Source organism: Bos indicus x Bos taurus, chromosome 6, assembly GCF_003369695.1.
Source record: "Bos indicus x Bos taurus breed Angus x Brahman F1 hybrid chromosome 6, Bos_hybrid_MaternalHap_v2.0, whole genome shotgun sequence".
Taxonomy (NCBI): Eukaryota; Metazoa; Chordata; class Mammalia; order Artiodactyla; family Bovidae; genus Bos; species Bos indicus x Bos taurus.
The window spans coordinates 69,937,700-69,951,921 of record NC_040081.1 but is presented as its reverse complement, the minus strand read 5'-3'; the positions used below and the strand labels follow the sequence as shown (position 1 = coordinate 69,951,921).

General features: G+C 43.0%; 1 pseudogene; it reads left to right on the top strand.

Annotated features, from left to right (window-relative positions):
* The first annotated feature begins 13,123 nt into the window (after positions 1–13,123).
* On the top strand, positions 13,124–13,559 carry LOC113894620 (annotated as a pseudogene).
* The last annotated feature ends 663 nt before the right edge of the window (positions 13,560–14,222 follow it).

Below are 14,222 nucleotides of genomic sequence, written 5' to 3'. Positions count from 1 at the left end.
TTCAAGTTCACATGGTTAATGGCAGAATTCAGTTGGGTTGAGGGCCCAAATTCCTTCCTAGCTATTGGTTGGAGGCTGCCCTCAGCTCCTTGCCATGTGGCCCTCCCTGATGTGACAGCTGGCTTTATCAGAGTCTGTGGGAGAAAGACTTCTAGCCAGATAGAAGTCACACTCTGATGTACCCTGATCACAACAAGGACACCCCATCACCTTTGCCATATTCTGCCTGTTAGGAGCAAATCACAGATCCTGCTCACATGGAAGGGAGGGGATTACACCAAAGTGTGAAAATCAGGAGGTGGGGATCCCTGGGAGCATTTTATAATCTGCCTGCCATAAGAGGAAGGGAAGTTGTCTCCTGGGGTTTTTACTTATAAATAATGCCACTTGTCAAGACAGGAAACAGAAGAACAAAAGGATCAGATCTGAGGGGAAAAGTGGGTAGTGAATCTCAGGGTCAATGGGAATCATAAATGGAGGTCTGATCAGAGGATCAAATTTACTTTAGCTCAACTGTGCAAAAGGGCTTCCCAGGTAGAGCAGTGGTAAAGAATCTGCCTGCCAATGCAGGAGATACAGGAGATGTTGGTTCAGTCCCTGAGTTGGGAAGATCCCCTGGAGGAGGGAATGGCAACCCACTCCAGTATTCTTGCCTGGAGAGTCCCATGGACAGAGGAGCCTGGTAGGCAACAGTCCATGGGGTCACAAAGAGTTGGACATGACTGAGTGACTGAGCATGCATACACAACTGTGCAAAGAGAAAAAGGCTTGGATTTGGGGGACAAAGGACAAAGTCAGGTCTTGAGGATGCTAAAGGCAGTTTGTCTTGTTCTGTTCATTTTTCAGTGAAATCAAGTGATGATAAAATAGACCTATGACCAAATTCTTTGTAGCAAGAATATAGGAGAAGAAAGCCCACTTGTATTTTCAAGAGCAAGAACTGCATTTTTTTTTAAAGGATACATTTCCACATTTACTGAAAGGGAGCAAGAACCAGACCAATTGTCTCGAGTTCTGAATTTATTTCCTGAAGAAAAGACTGAGGCTTCTTCTGAGAGAAAAATGATACTTAGATGGCCCTCTGAAGTGCCTGTAAGTGAGTGTTTTGAATTCAGAGAGAAGGTAGCTAAAGGGCTGAGCAGGGTGTGGGGCAATGCAAGAAACACAGGGATCAAAAACCCAGAAACCATGTCCTAGCAGAATTTCTTAGCTCTGGAAATTGCAGCCTGTGCCTCAGTACCCCCGTGCCACTCCCCGAGCTCAGTCTCCAGGCTTCTTCCACAGGGAAAGCATCCTGTTCACCCTTCTGAGCTGTCCTGACAACTAACAAGCACTTATTCCATGGAAATTCAGAAGGTGACCACAGAGGGAAATAAGATTCAGGCCCCATCCTTGGTGAGTTACAGGCCTGTTGCTATGTGTGAGCCTGCTTAATCACTACAGCTGCTGCTGCTAAGTCGCTTCAGTTGTGTCCGACTCTGTGCGACCCCATAGACGGCAGCCCACTAGGCTCCTCTGTCCCTGGGATTCTCCAGGCAAGAATACTGGAGTGGGTTGCCATTTCCTTCTCCAATGCATGAAAGTGAAAAGTGAAAAGTGAAAGTGAAGTCTCTGTCGTGTCTGACTCTTAGCGACCCCATGGACTGCAGCCCACCAGGCTCCTCCACCCGTGGGATTTTCCAGGCAAGAGTACTGGAGTGGGGTGCCATTGTAACTACAGAGTGGCCAACAAATGTGACAGATGACCCACATAACATTTATCTGTAGCACCAGTGCCATTCCTAACCTAATGTACAAATTAGGAACAGGCAGAAAGTTCAGTCAACTACCCACAAGAGTTTTCTATTACGACAGAGCCCAAAGTTTTCTGACACGACCACACTTATTACCAATGTTTACCCATTCTTCCAACAAACATGTCCTGATTTAATATTTTAAATCAATCTTACTTAATACTATGGGTATTACCACCTACCATCTAGGTATCCTTGAATAATACTCCTAATCTCTTTGCATTTCAGTTTGTTTATCTGTAAAGTGGGAAGAAGAGCAATAACAAAATAATAATCCACCTCAAATGAGAGGACTAAGAGAGTGAATGGATATGAAATGGTTCTTTCAGCTCCATGATGATAGTACAAATGTGAACTAATTTTACTATCTGCTGTGTCTATTTCAGCTCAGACTGCAATCCTGGAGGTAAATCTATCACCATGCATCTGAAGTTGACAGTGGCAGAGATTCTCTCCCCCAAATTCTGTGGCATGCTACTCCTTCTGGCCCTTAGTAATGGAAGTAGAAACAGAAATATGGATGCTGGAGTAAGTGAAGTTGCAAGTGCTAGTATCCTACCTGATATGATGTGCCTATGACCACAGACACCATCAAAGGAGCACATGGGCCACGGACCAGCTTTCCATATCTGCACTGACCCTAAAGATCATCGAGTCACAAAACCCTCATGAGTTGAGATAAAACCCTGGTTCTGAGTTTCAAAAACTTCAGATGAATTCTAAAGCAATGTGGACTGATTAGAATGGTATGAAACCCTTACAAATACAGTCAGTTCAGTTAGTTCAGTCGCTCAGTCGTGTCTGACTCTTTGCGACCCCATGAATCGCAGCATGCCAGGCCTCCCTGTCTATCACCAACTCCTGGAGTTCACTCAAACTCACGTCCATTGAGTCAGTGATGCCATCCAGCCATCTCATCCTCTGTCGTCCCCTTCTCCTCCTGCCCCCAATCCCTCCCAGCATCAGAGTCTTTTCTAATGAGTCAACTCTTCACATGAGGTGGCCAAAGTACTGGAGTTTCAGCTTTAGCATTGTTCCTTCCAAAGAACACCCAGGACTGATCTCCTTTAGGATGGACTGGTTGGATCTTCTTGAAGTCCAAGGAACTCTCAAGAGTCTTCTCCAACACCACAGTTCAAAAGCATCAATTCTTCGGCGCTCAGCTTTCTTCACAGTCCAACTCTCACATCCATACATGACCACAGGAAAAACCATAGCCTTGACTAGACAGACCTTTGTTGGCAAAGTAATGTCTCTGCTTTTGAATATGCAATCTCAAAAATTACAGAATAATTTCTGTTCAGTTCCAAGGCAAACCATTCAATATCACAGTAATCCAAGTCTATGCCCCAACCAGTAATGCTGAAGAAGCTGAAGTTGAACGGTTCTATGAAGACCTACAAGACTTTTTGGAACTAACACCCAAAAAAGATGTCCTTTTCATTATAGGGGACTGGAATGCAAAAGTAGGAAGTCAAGAAACACCTGGAGTAACAGGCAAATTTGGCCTTGGAATACAGAATGAAACAGGGCAGAGACTAATAGAGTTTTGCCAAGAGAACACACTGGTCATAGCAAACACCGTCTTCCAACAACATAAGAGAAGACTCTACACATGGAAATCACCAGATGGTCAACACCAAAATCAGATTGATTATAATCTTTGCAGCCAAAGATGGAGAAGTTCTATACAGTCAGCAAAAACAAGACCAGGAGCTGACTGGCTCAGATCATGAACTCTTTATTGCCAAATTCAGACTTAAATTGAAGAAAGTAGGAAAAACCACTAGACCATTCAGGTATGACCTAAATCAAATCCCTTATGATTATACAGTGGAAGTGAGAGATAGATTTAAGGGCCTAGATCTGATAGACAGACTGCCTGATGAACTATGGACGGAGGTTCGTGACATTGTACAGGAGACAGGGATCAAGACCATCCCCATGGAAAAGAAATGCAAAAAATAATCATTTACTATGTACCAAAGACCACACCCCACACTTTCATCTGCCAACAGCAGGAGGTAGATATTATCCCTCACCCCCACTCCCTCTCCCCAGCCCATCATAGATGAGGAAACAGACCCACAAAGGCTTAATTTGCCCAATATCAGCAAATTCCACAGCCAGAATTTGACCCCCAGTCTACAAGCATCAAAGCTGCTTCTCAAGAATGAAGAATCAGTAAAAACAAAAATAGACTGCCACCTCATGAAAATGATGACCATTTCAATTATGAGCACTTCATACTACTCTTAAAGCTTTGCTAAGATCAAAGGAGGGGCCAAAATCTGGAACCAGACTCACTTACTGAGACAAGGACCAGGAGGCTAAACCACACACAGGTGCTGCAGTTCTAGACAAAGTCCTAACTGCCCCCAAGTTGTTATTCTAGCAAGGAGAGCCTTATAACAAACATCCATAAATGTACTGAAAACATTCAGGCAAGTAAGAGTGTTGGGGGACAGGAGGTGCTCTGTCCCATCGGGAGGTGAGGAAAGGCTTCTCTGAGGAGGAGGGCCTTTGAGACTCATCTGAGAGAAATAGAAAGTGGAGGGGAGGGGTGACTGAGGATGAGGAATTCCAAGTCCAAGGGCATCTGAAGTAAAAGTGTGCCATTTGAGAATCATCTGGAAGCCCAGCATAGCAGGAGGATTAAAAGATGAGTTGCTAGACTGACTCCCTGCTCCTGGCTGTCCTGCTCAGGTGCCCATAGTCCCCTTGGGGACTGAACTGGCTGTGCCTTCCAGCACAGACTGGAATTCAGGCTCCACTCCCTGACCTGAGAGAGACCAGGTCCCTGGACTGGTCACCAGGACAGGCATGAGGCCATGATACCAACACCAGCTGTGAGTGCAGGGCAGGGATGGGTCTCAGAAACCAGGCATCACCAGCTGATAGAAATGGGACACGAGATGGACAAACAGCTGAGGTCTGGGTGTGGAATCCTGAGGAAGGAGGGAAAGTGCTCCTGCCCACTGCACCCTCAGCCCCACACAGGCTGCCGCTTACTCCTCGGTCTTTGTTTCTTCCCTCCCTCTTGTTTACCCCATTCTAGACACACCTGCCACCTGGCCCAGCATACTCCTGCTTCCAATTCTTTGAACTGTTCCATCTTTCTGGAATGTCCTTCCCTGATACCTTCGGGACTCATTCCCTCACTAACTTCAAGCTTTGCACAAGTGTCATCTTCCAGTGAGGCTCACCCTGCCTACCCTCTTGTAAGTTGCAAACCCAAGGCCAAGGACAGAAACCAAATGTCACAGCCCTTTAGGTGTCAGTCTAGCTGCTATGGGTTCTAGATGTCAGCTGATCCTGGCACCTGATACTCTCTTCTTGGTGCCTCAAGAGATTTGGGGGCTCAAAATTAAAACTCTGGCACTCATGGATACGCTGCTAATCCAGGGTCTGGGTGCATGAATTTTTGAAAGAAAAAAAGAGTGTTTGGGAGGAGAATATAGGCAATAAATTTACAAGATTCAAAATTCAAAACATACAAAAGGGTAGCCAGTGAAAAACTTTCCTGCCGCTCTTGCCATTCAACCCCCTGCTCCCTCCACTGAAAGCCACAGATGTTATCAGTGTCTGGTCTCTTTCCAGAGATATTTTATAGATATCTTACCAAGTATGTTGCTTCCCTGGTGGCTGAGCGGTAGAGAATATGTCTGCCAATGCAGGAGGCACAGGAGATGCAGGTTCAATCCCTGGGTCAGGAAGATCCCTTGGAGTAGGAAATGACAACTCACTCCATTATTCTTTCCTGGAATATCCCATGGACAGAGGAGTCTGGTGGGCTACAGTCCATAAGGGTCACAAAGAGTTGGACACAACTAAGCGACTGAGCATGCACACTAAGTATGTTTATAGTCCCCACCTTTTACCCAAATGGTAGCCTACTATACATATGCTCTTTGACTTTTTTTCAGTTAAGTGTCTTAAAGATATTTGCACTTTAGTTTCTTCAATTTACAGCTGCTTAATAATCTCTTTGGGTGCACTATCATGTTCTATTACAGCAGTCCCTTTTGATGAACGTGGGGCTATTTCTAACACTTTGATGTTGAAAACAGTACTGCAGAGAATACCCTTGTGCCCAGGTCACCTCACTATGGACGAATTCTAGTTGGGCTTGCAGTACTCAGGGTACAAGCATTCTCGGGTTTGATAGACAGTCCTGCCTGGGGAAGACCCTCTGTCAGCATGTGTATATCACTTCATCTTAGCCCTCTCAGGCAGAGAAGGTAAGACTGCTAACATATGACTTCTTCATCACAAAATCCACCGCCCCAGTACTCAGGGCCTGTTACATAGCTGGAACTCAAAAAAGGATTGTTAGGACTGTCCTGGTGGTCCAGTGGTAAAGAATCAATGGGAAGATTTCATATGCTACAGGGAAGGTAAGCCCATGCACCACAACTACTGAAGCCCATGCTCTAGAGTCCATGCTCTGCAACAAGAGAAGCCACTGCAAAGAGAAGTCCATGCACCACAACTAGAGAGTAGCTCCCATTTTTCTGCAACCAGAGAAAGCCTGTGCACAGCAACAAAGACCCAGTGCAGCCAAAAATTAACTAATTAATTAAAAAATGATTGTTTGAAGCCTACAGCAAACATTATTCTCAATGATGAAAAATGGAAAGCATTCCCCCTAAGATCAGGAACAGGACAAGGGTGTCCACTTTCACCACTATCATTCAACAGAGTTCTGGAAGCCCTAGCTACAGCAATCAGAGAAGAAAAAGAAATAAAAGGAATCCAGATTGGAAAAGAAGAAGTAAAGCTCTCCCTGTTTGCAGATGACATGATACTGTACATAGAAAACCCTAAAGATAGTATCAGAAAATTACTAGAGCTAATCAGTGAATTTAGCAAGGTTGCAGGATACAAAATCAATTCACATAAATCACTTGCATTTCTATATACTAACTGAAAAACCAGAAAGAGAAATTAAGGAATCAATCCCATTCACCATTGCAATGAAAAGAATTAAATATCTAGAAATAAAGTTACCTAAGGAGACAAAGTGTGTGTGATTACTGGAGTGGGTAGCCTTTCCCTTCTCCAGGGGATCTTCCCAACCCAGGGATTGAACCCAGGTCTCCCGCATTGCAGGCAGATTCTTTACCAGCTGAGCCACAAGAGAAGCCCAAAACGCAAGTGTGTGTATGAATACTGGAGTGAGAAGTGTTGGAGAAGACTCTTGAGAGACCCTTGGACTGCAAGGAGATCCAATCAGTCCATCCTAAAGGAAATAAGTCCTGAATATTCACTGGAAGGATGGATGCTGAAGCTGAAATTCCAATACTTTGGCCATCTGATGCGAAGAACCAACTCATTTGAAAAGACCCTGAGCTGGGAAAGATTGAAAGTGGGAGGAGAAGGGGACGACAGAGGATGAGATGATTGGATGGCATCACCAACATGATGGACATGAGTTTGAGTGGGCTCTGGGAGTTGGTAATGGACAGGGAAGCCTGGCGTGCTGAAGTTCATGGGGTTGCAAAGAGTCAGACATGAATGAACTGAACTGAACTGAAGGAGACAAAAGAACTGTACACAGAAAATTATAAGACACTGATGAAAGAAATCAAAGATGATGTAAACAGATGGAGAGATATTCCATGTTCCTGGGTACGGAGATCAATATTGTGAAAATGACTATACTACCAAATGCAATCTACAGATTCAATGTGATCCCTATCAAATTACCAAAGACATTTTTCACAGAACTAGAACAAAAAATTTCACAATTCATGTGGAAACACAAAAGCCCCTGAATAGCCAAAGGTCTTGAGGAAGAAGAATGAAACTGGAGGAATCAACCTTCCTGACTTCAGATTATAATACAAAGCAACCGTCATCAAAACAGTATGGTACTGGCGTAAAAATGGAACTATAGACCAATGGAATAAGAGAGAAAGCCCAGAAATAAACCCATGCACCTATGGGTGCCTTATTTTTGACAAAGGAGGCAAGAATATACAATGGGGAAAAGATAGCCTCTTCAATAAATGGTGCTGGGAAAACTGAACAGCTACATGTAAAAGAATGAAATTAGAACACTTCCTAACACCATACACAAAGATAAACTCAAAATAGATTAAAGACCTAAATGTAAGACCAGAAACTATAAAACTCTTAGAGGAAAACATAGGCAGAACACTTGAAGAGATAAATCAAAGCAAGATCCTCTATGACCCACCTCCCAGAGTAATGGAAATAAAAACAAAAGTAAACAAGTGGGACCTGATTAAACTTGAAAGCTTTTGTGCAGTAAAGGAAACTATAAGCAAGGTTAAAAGACAGCCCTCAGAATGGGAGAAAATAGTAGCAAATGAAACAACTGACAAAGGATTAATTTCCAAAATATACAAGCAGCTCATACAACTCAATGCTAGAAAAACAAACCCAATCAAAAAGTGAGAAAAAGACCTAAACAGACATTTCTCCAAAGAAGACATACAGATGGCTAACAAACACATGAAAAGATGCTCAACATCATTCATAATTAGAGAAATACAAATCAAAACCACAATGAGGTATCAGCTCACACCCATCAGAGTGGCCATCATCAACAAGTCTACAAACAATAAATGAGAGGGTGTGGAGAAAAGGGAATGCTCTTGAGCTGTTGGTAGGAATGTAAATCGATACAGCCACCATGGAAGGTGGTGTGGAGATTCCTTAAAAAACTGGGAATAAAACCACCACATGACCCAGCAATCCCACTCTTAGGCATATACTCGGAGGAAACCAAAACTGAAAAAGATACATATATACCATTGTTCATTGCAGCACTATTTACAGTAGCTAGAACATAGAAGCAACCTAGATGCCCATCGAGAGATGAATGGATAAAGAAGGTGAGGTACATATACATGATGGAATATTCAGTTCAGTTCAGTTCAGTTCAGTCACTCAGTCGTGTCCAGCTCTTTGCGACCCCATGAATCGCAGCACGCCAGGCCTCCCTGTCCATCACCAACTCCCGGAGTTCATCCAAACTCACGTCCATCAAGTCGGTGATGCCATCCAGCCATCTCATCCTCTGTCGTCCCCTTCTCCTCCTGCCCCCAATCCCTCCCAGCATCAGAGTCTTTTCCAATAAGTCAACTCTTCGCATGAGGTAGCCAAAGTACTGGAGTTTCAGTTTTAGCATCATTCCTTCCAAAGAAATCCCAGGGCTGATTTCCTTCAGAATGGACTGGTTGGATCTCCTTAGGAGTCTTCTCCAACACCACAGTTCAAAAGCATCAATTCTTCAGCGCTTAGCCTTCTTCACAGTCCAACTCTCACATCCATACATGACCACAGGAAAAACCATAGCCTTGACTAGACAGACCTTTGTTGGCAAAGTAATGTCTCTGCTTTTCAATATGCTATCTCGGTTGGTCATAACTTTCCTTCCAAGGAGTAAGCGTCTTTTAATTTCATAGCTGCAATCACCATCTGCAGTGATTTTGGAGCCCAGAAAAATAAAGTCTGACACTGTTTCCACTGTTTCCCTATCTATTTGCCATGAAGTGAGGGGACCAGATGCCATGATCTTCGTTTTCTGAATGTTGAGCTTTAAGCCAACTTTTTCACTCTCCACTTTCACTTTCATCAGGAGGCTTTTGAGTTCCTCTTCACTTTCTGCCATAAGGGTGGTGTCATCTGCATATCTGAGGTTATTGATATTTCTCCCAACAATCTTGATTCCAGCTTGTGCTTCTTCCAGCCCAGCGTTTCTCATGATGTACTCTGCATATAAGTTAAATAAGCAGGGAGACAATATACAGCCTTGACGTACTCCTTTTCCTATTTGGAACCAGTCTGTTGTTCCATGTCCAGTTCTAACTGTTGCTTCCTGACCTGCATACAGATTTCTCAAGAGGCAGGTCAGGTGGTCTGGTATTCCCATCTCTTTCAGAATTTTCCACAGTTTATTGTGATCCACACAGTCAAAGGCTTTGGCATAGTCAATACTCAGCCATAAAAAGGAATGCATTTGAGTTAGTTCTGATGGGGTAGATGAACCTAGAACCTATTATACAGAGTGAAGTGAGTTAGAAAGAGAAAGATAAATATTGTATTCTAATGCACATATACGGAATATAGAAAAATGGTACTGAAGAATTTATTTACAGGGCAGCAATGGAGAAACAGATGTAGAGAATAGACTTATGTACATGGGGAGAAGGGAGGATAGGGTGAGATGTATGGAAAGAGTAACACGGAAACTTACATTCAGATCAGATCAGATCAGTTGCTCAGTCGTATCCGACTCTTTACGACCCCATGAATCGCAGCACGCCAGGCCTCCCTGTCCATCACCAACTCCCGGAGTTTGCTCAAACTCACGTCCATCGAGTCAGTGATGCCATCCAGCCATCTCATCCTCTGCCGTCCTCTTCTCCTCTTGCCCCCAATCCCTCCCAGCATCAGAGTCTTTTCCAGTGAGTCAACTCTTATATGTAAAATAGATAGCCAATGGGAATTTGCTGTATGGCTCAGGAAACTCAAACAGGGGCTCTGTATCAACCTAGAGGGGTGGGATGGGGTGGGAGATGGGAGCAAAGTTCAAAAGGGAGGGGATATATGTATACTTATGGCTGACTCATGTTGAGGTTTGATATAAAACAACAAAATTCTATAAAGCAATTATCCTTCAATTAAAAATAAATTTAAAAAAATGATTGTTCAATAAGTGTATGGGAGGATAAGTGTATGGGAGGATGGACAGATGGGTATATAAACAAACCAATGATGAAATTCAAGACAGATCTAGTATAGCCTCCTTTCAGAAGTTCTCTTTGAAAACTCCAGTCTACACGTACTCCTCTCCCTTTTGCTGCCAGGACCACAGAGTTTAAGATTTCATTGTTCTCTGCTTCATATGTGTTCCTTTTGAGTCCTCACATGAAGGGTAAATTCCTAACAGGCTGAGAACACAAAGAACTGCAGTAAAGATCACAGCATAAAGTGAAAGTCACTCAGTCGTGTCTGACTCTTTGTGACCCTAAGGACTCTATAGTCCATGGAATTCTCCAGGCCAGAATACTGGAGTGGGTAGCTGTTCCCCTCTCCAGGGGATCTTTCCAACCCAGGGGTTGAACCCAGGTTTCCCACATTGCAGGCGGATTCTTTACCAGCTGAGCCAACAGGGAAGCCCAAGAATATTGAGTGGGTAGCCTATCCCTTCTTCAGTGTATCTTCCCAACCCAGGAATTGAACTGGGGTCTCCTGCATTGCAGGTGGATTCTTTACCAGCTGAGCTACCAGGGAATCCCAAAGAGCATAGCAGAGGGAATCCCAACTCCACGTTTAACAGCCTAGGACTCTGGGCAAGTTACTAAGTTGACCTGGTACCAGTTGCCTTGTACATCAAATGGAGATGATCACACGTATACTTTACCCACCTACCTCGAAGGCGGTATTTAGAGAATTGAACATGCTAATGCTAGTAATGAACTTAGAACATGCCTGGCCAATAGCAAATCTTCAGTAATGAACTTACAGCATGCCTGGCCAATCACAATCATCCTTACAACTGTGCTTTGGTTGTATCTCCTCCATTTCCTTGAATAAGAGTGGGCACACAAGAAGCATTCCACTAATATATCACCACTGATTCCATATACTTTAAGAATAGAAGTTACCATTCCTGCTGAACATGCCAGACTTTATCTGCCTAGCTCAGGTCAAGTAACCTTTGAGCAAGTCTACACTAACTTATTCCATGAATATTTAATTTTCATGTGCTATGAGCCCAGATTACAGCAGGAAACAGGACAGCAAATCCTTGCCTTCATAAAGGGTTTATTTTAGCTCACAGAGCTAAGTAAACGAGGCAGCCACTCTGGGGAGTTCATTGCATAACATCCCTCTGATTTGGAAGGTGCAGAGGCAAAATTATGCAAATTGTCTGTCAACACCTCCCCAACTTACCTGGCTATTTGTTCATTTATTTTAGCCATGAAGGTTTACCTAAATGCTCTGAATTTCTTCTTTCTTGAATATCCCTTTAATGAGATCCCTTCTTCTGCTCACCTCCTTGATCCTGCTACTCAAGTAGAGTTGCTAATGATGTGTGCATGTGCCAGACTTGCACAAATGTTGAGCTGCAAAACTGCTCTGTGTCTGTTAATTTCATCCTCCACTTGGGCGGGGATCCTTGAGTTAGAGCAGATGCTGCTTCCCGGGGGCTTTCGCGCCCATCGATCAGCTTTGTTGATGAAGGAGGGAAGGAAAGTTTCCTCTATGACTGCAGTTTGAATATAATTTATTGTGTTCTGAAAGAAAAGAGGCAAAAAGAAAAGGTCCTGATAGGCGATAGCACAAATGAATGGTGATGGATGACACTCAGATTTCTGTTGCAGAGGAACATGCTTGAAAGCCAAGAAATGATTGCAATGGCGAGGTGAAATTCCCCACAGCTCTGCTAGATGGGCTTCTTCTAAATGGCTAAGGTGCCTGTGGGAGTCCCATGGGGAATCCAGACTGATAAATAAAGAAAATGATAAAATTATCACATAGCATTTAAAAGCAAGGACACTATAAACAGATGGCACGGATTTGAAACCCAGCTCCACCCTTGAGGCAAGTTACTTAACATTTCCTCCTGTGTAAACAAGAATAATAGCAATTCCTTACTCTAGGGTTGGGAAGAGAACTAAATGAGTTACTATATAGAAAGGGATTAGAATAATGCCTGGCACTTACGAAGCTCCAAATCGATGTCTGCTCTGCTTGCTGTCATTTATGGTGAATTTTGCTTTCTGCCAGGTCCCAACCTAAGCGTGCCTGTCCACAGCTTCACTCTTGTTTTCACCACCACCACCCTCAGACACCACGATTGCCCTCAGTCTTTAGAGGAGGGAATGGCCACATACTTGCCTTCCAAATCCACTAAAATTTCTGACTTTGCTCCTCCCACTACTTAGGTTTTATATGAGTGTCTCCTGTTTGTTTATTCATTTGCATTTCCAATTATGTCTAGAAAAATATGTATAAGACTAGAAATAAATTCTCCAAAAGTATTCATAGGATTTAAAGGGTCTACTTTTCTTCCTTATATTTTTCAGTATTTTACAACTTAAAAAAAAATAAACAACAAAGGTCCTAGTGTATAGCACAGGGAATTATATTCAATGTCCTATGATAAACCATAATGGAAAAGTAATTGATATGAAAAAGAATATATATACATATATATGTATATATATGTATAACTGAGTAAGTTTGCTGTACAGCAGAAATTAACACAACACTGTAAGTCAACTATGTGTGAATAATTGAAAAAAAATTTTTTTAAATAATTGTGGAGTCCTGCCCGTGGTGTGACCGACATGGAGGTTTTGAACCAAGTCCAGAGCTTAGTGTTCGAGTGGCCCAACCTGAAGCTGAAGAAGCACAGCCCTGGTTACACATGCCATTGACCATGATGGTGTGCGTCCTGGTGATGGTGTCTCACTTCCTTACCACTAGAGAAGCAGTTTATGATGTAACTGCCAAAGTTCAAGTGTTGGCTTTGTGACTGATGAGCATGGGCAGCAGGCCCACAGCTTTCTTGGCCTATGAAATAAATGGACAGTATACTGGGAAAGACACACGTCCAGCTTCCTGTCTACAATGGGAGGTTTGGGTTTCATAATCTTCGACTTATCCAAGGCACCAAACACTCCAAAACTCAATTGACTTTTTCCTGTATTCACTGGATTCATCTGTGTCCTATGGAGTGTTTTCACGGCTAGAGTATTCATGAGAATAAAACTGCTGGACTAGCTGATGGGTGAGAATGCCTTTTGAGAAGAAATCAGTGGATACTGGATTTGCTCCTATTAATACAGTTTTAAAGGCTGTACCAACCCTCTGATTTGGAATATGGAAAACGATGAATGAAAAGCAGCAGGGAAGAAGCTCTAGTAAAAACATAGGAAGCGTATTAAAAGTCTGGGCTAGACTTCTTGGTGTCAAGGTGACAAGCTCACAGCAGTATCTTTTCTGCTGCCATAAACACCATGTACCAACAATGTTACATGGCATTTTCGTCTTAGTTTTTCACTACGTAAAGAAAAGTACTCCATTTCTACAGCTATCATATAGAATGAAGTATTTTCTACAACCCCCATATAGCATTTTTCTGGAGATGACATTTTTGACTTTCAGAAATTAACGTAAAATCAGGAAGGGAGATCCCATGAGACGAGAGCCCTGGGCAGCTGAGCAGCTTTCCCTGTGGTGCTTTGCCTTTAAACAGAGTGTGTGATGGTACATTGTCTCAGATATGCATGTAAGACTGTTTCCTGAACAGTATGATGTATGAAAGGAGCAGAAATAATTTTTATAATTAAAAATAATGATAATTGTACGCTCTGTTTTTACAATGAAACATAGACAATGAATTTAAAAAACAGAGGAACAACAGATTTAGTCCATTCACCCTTT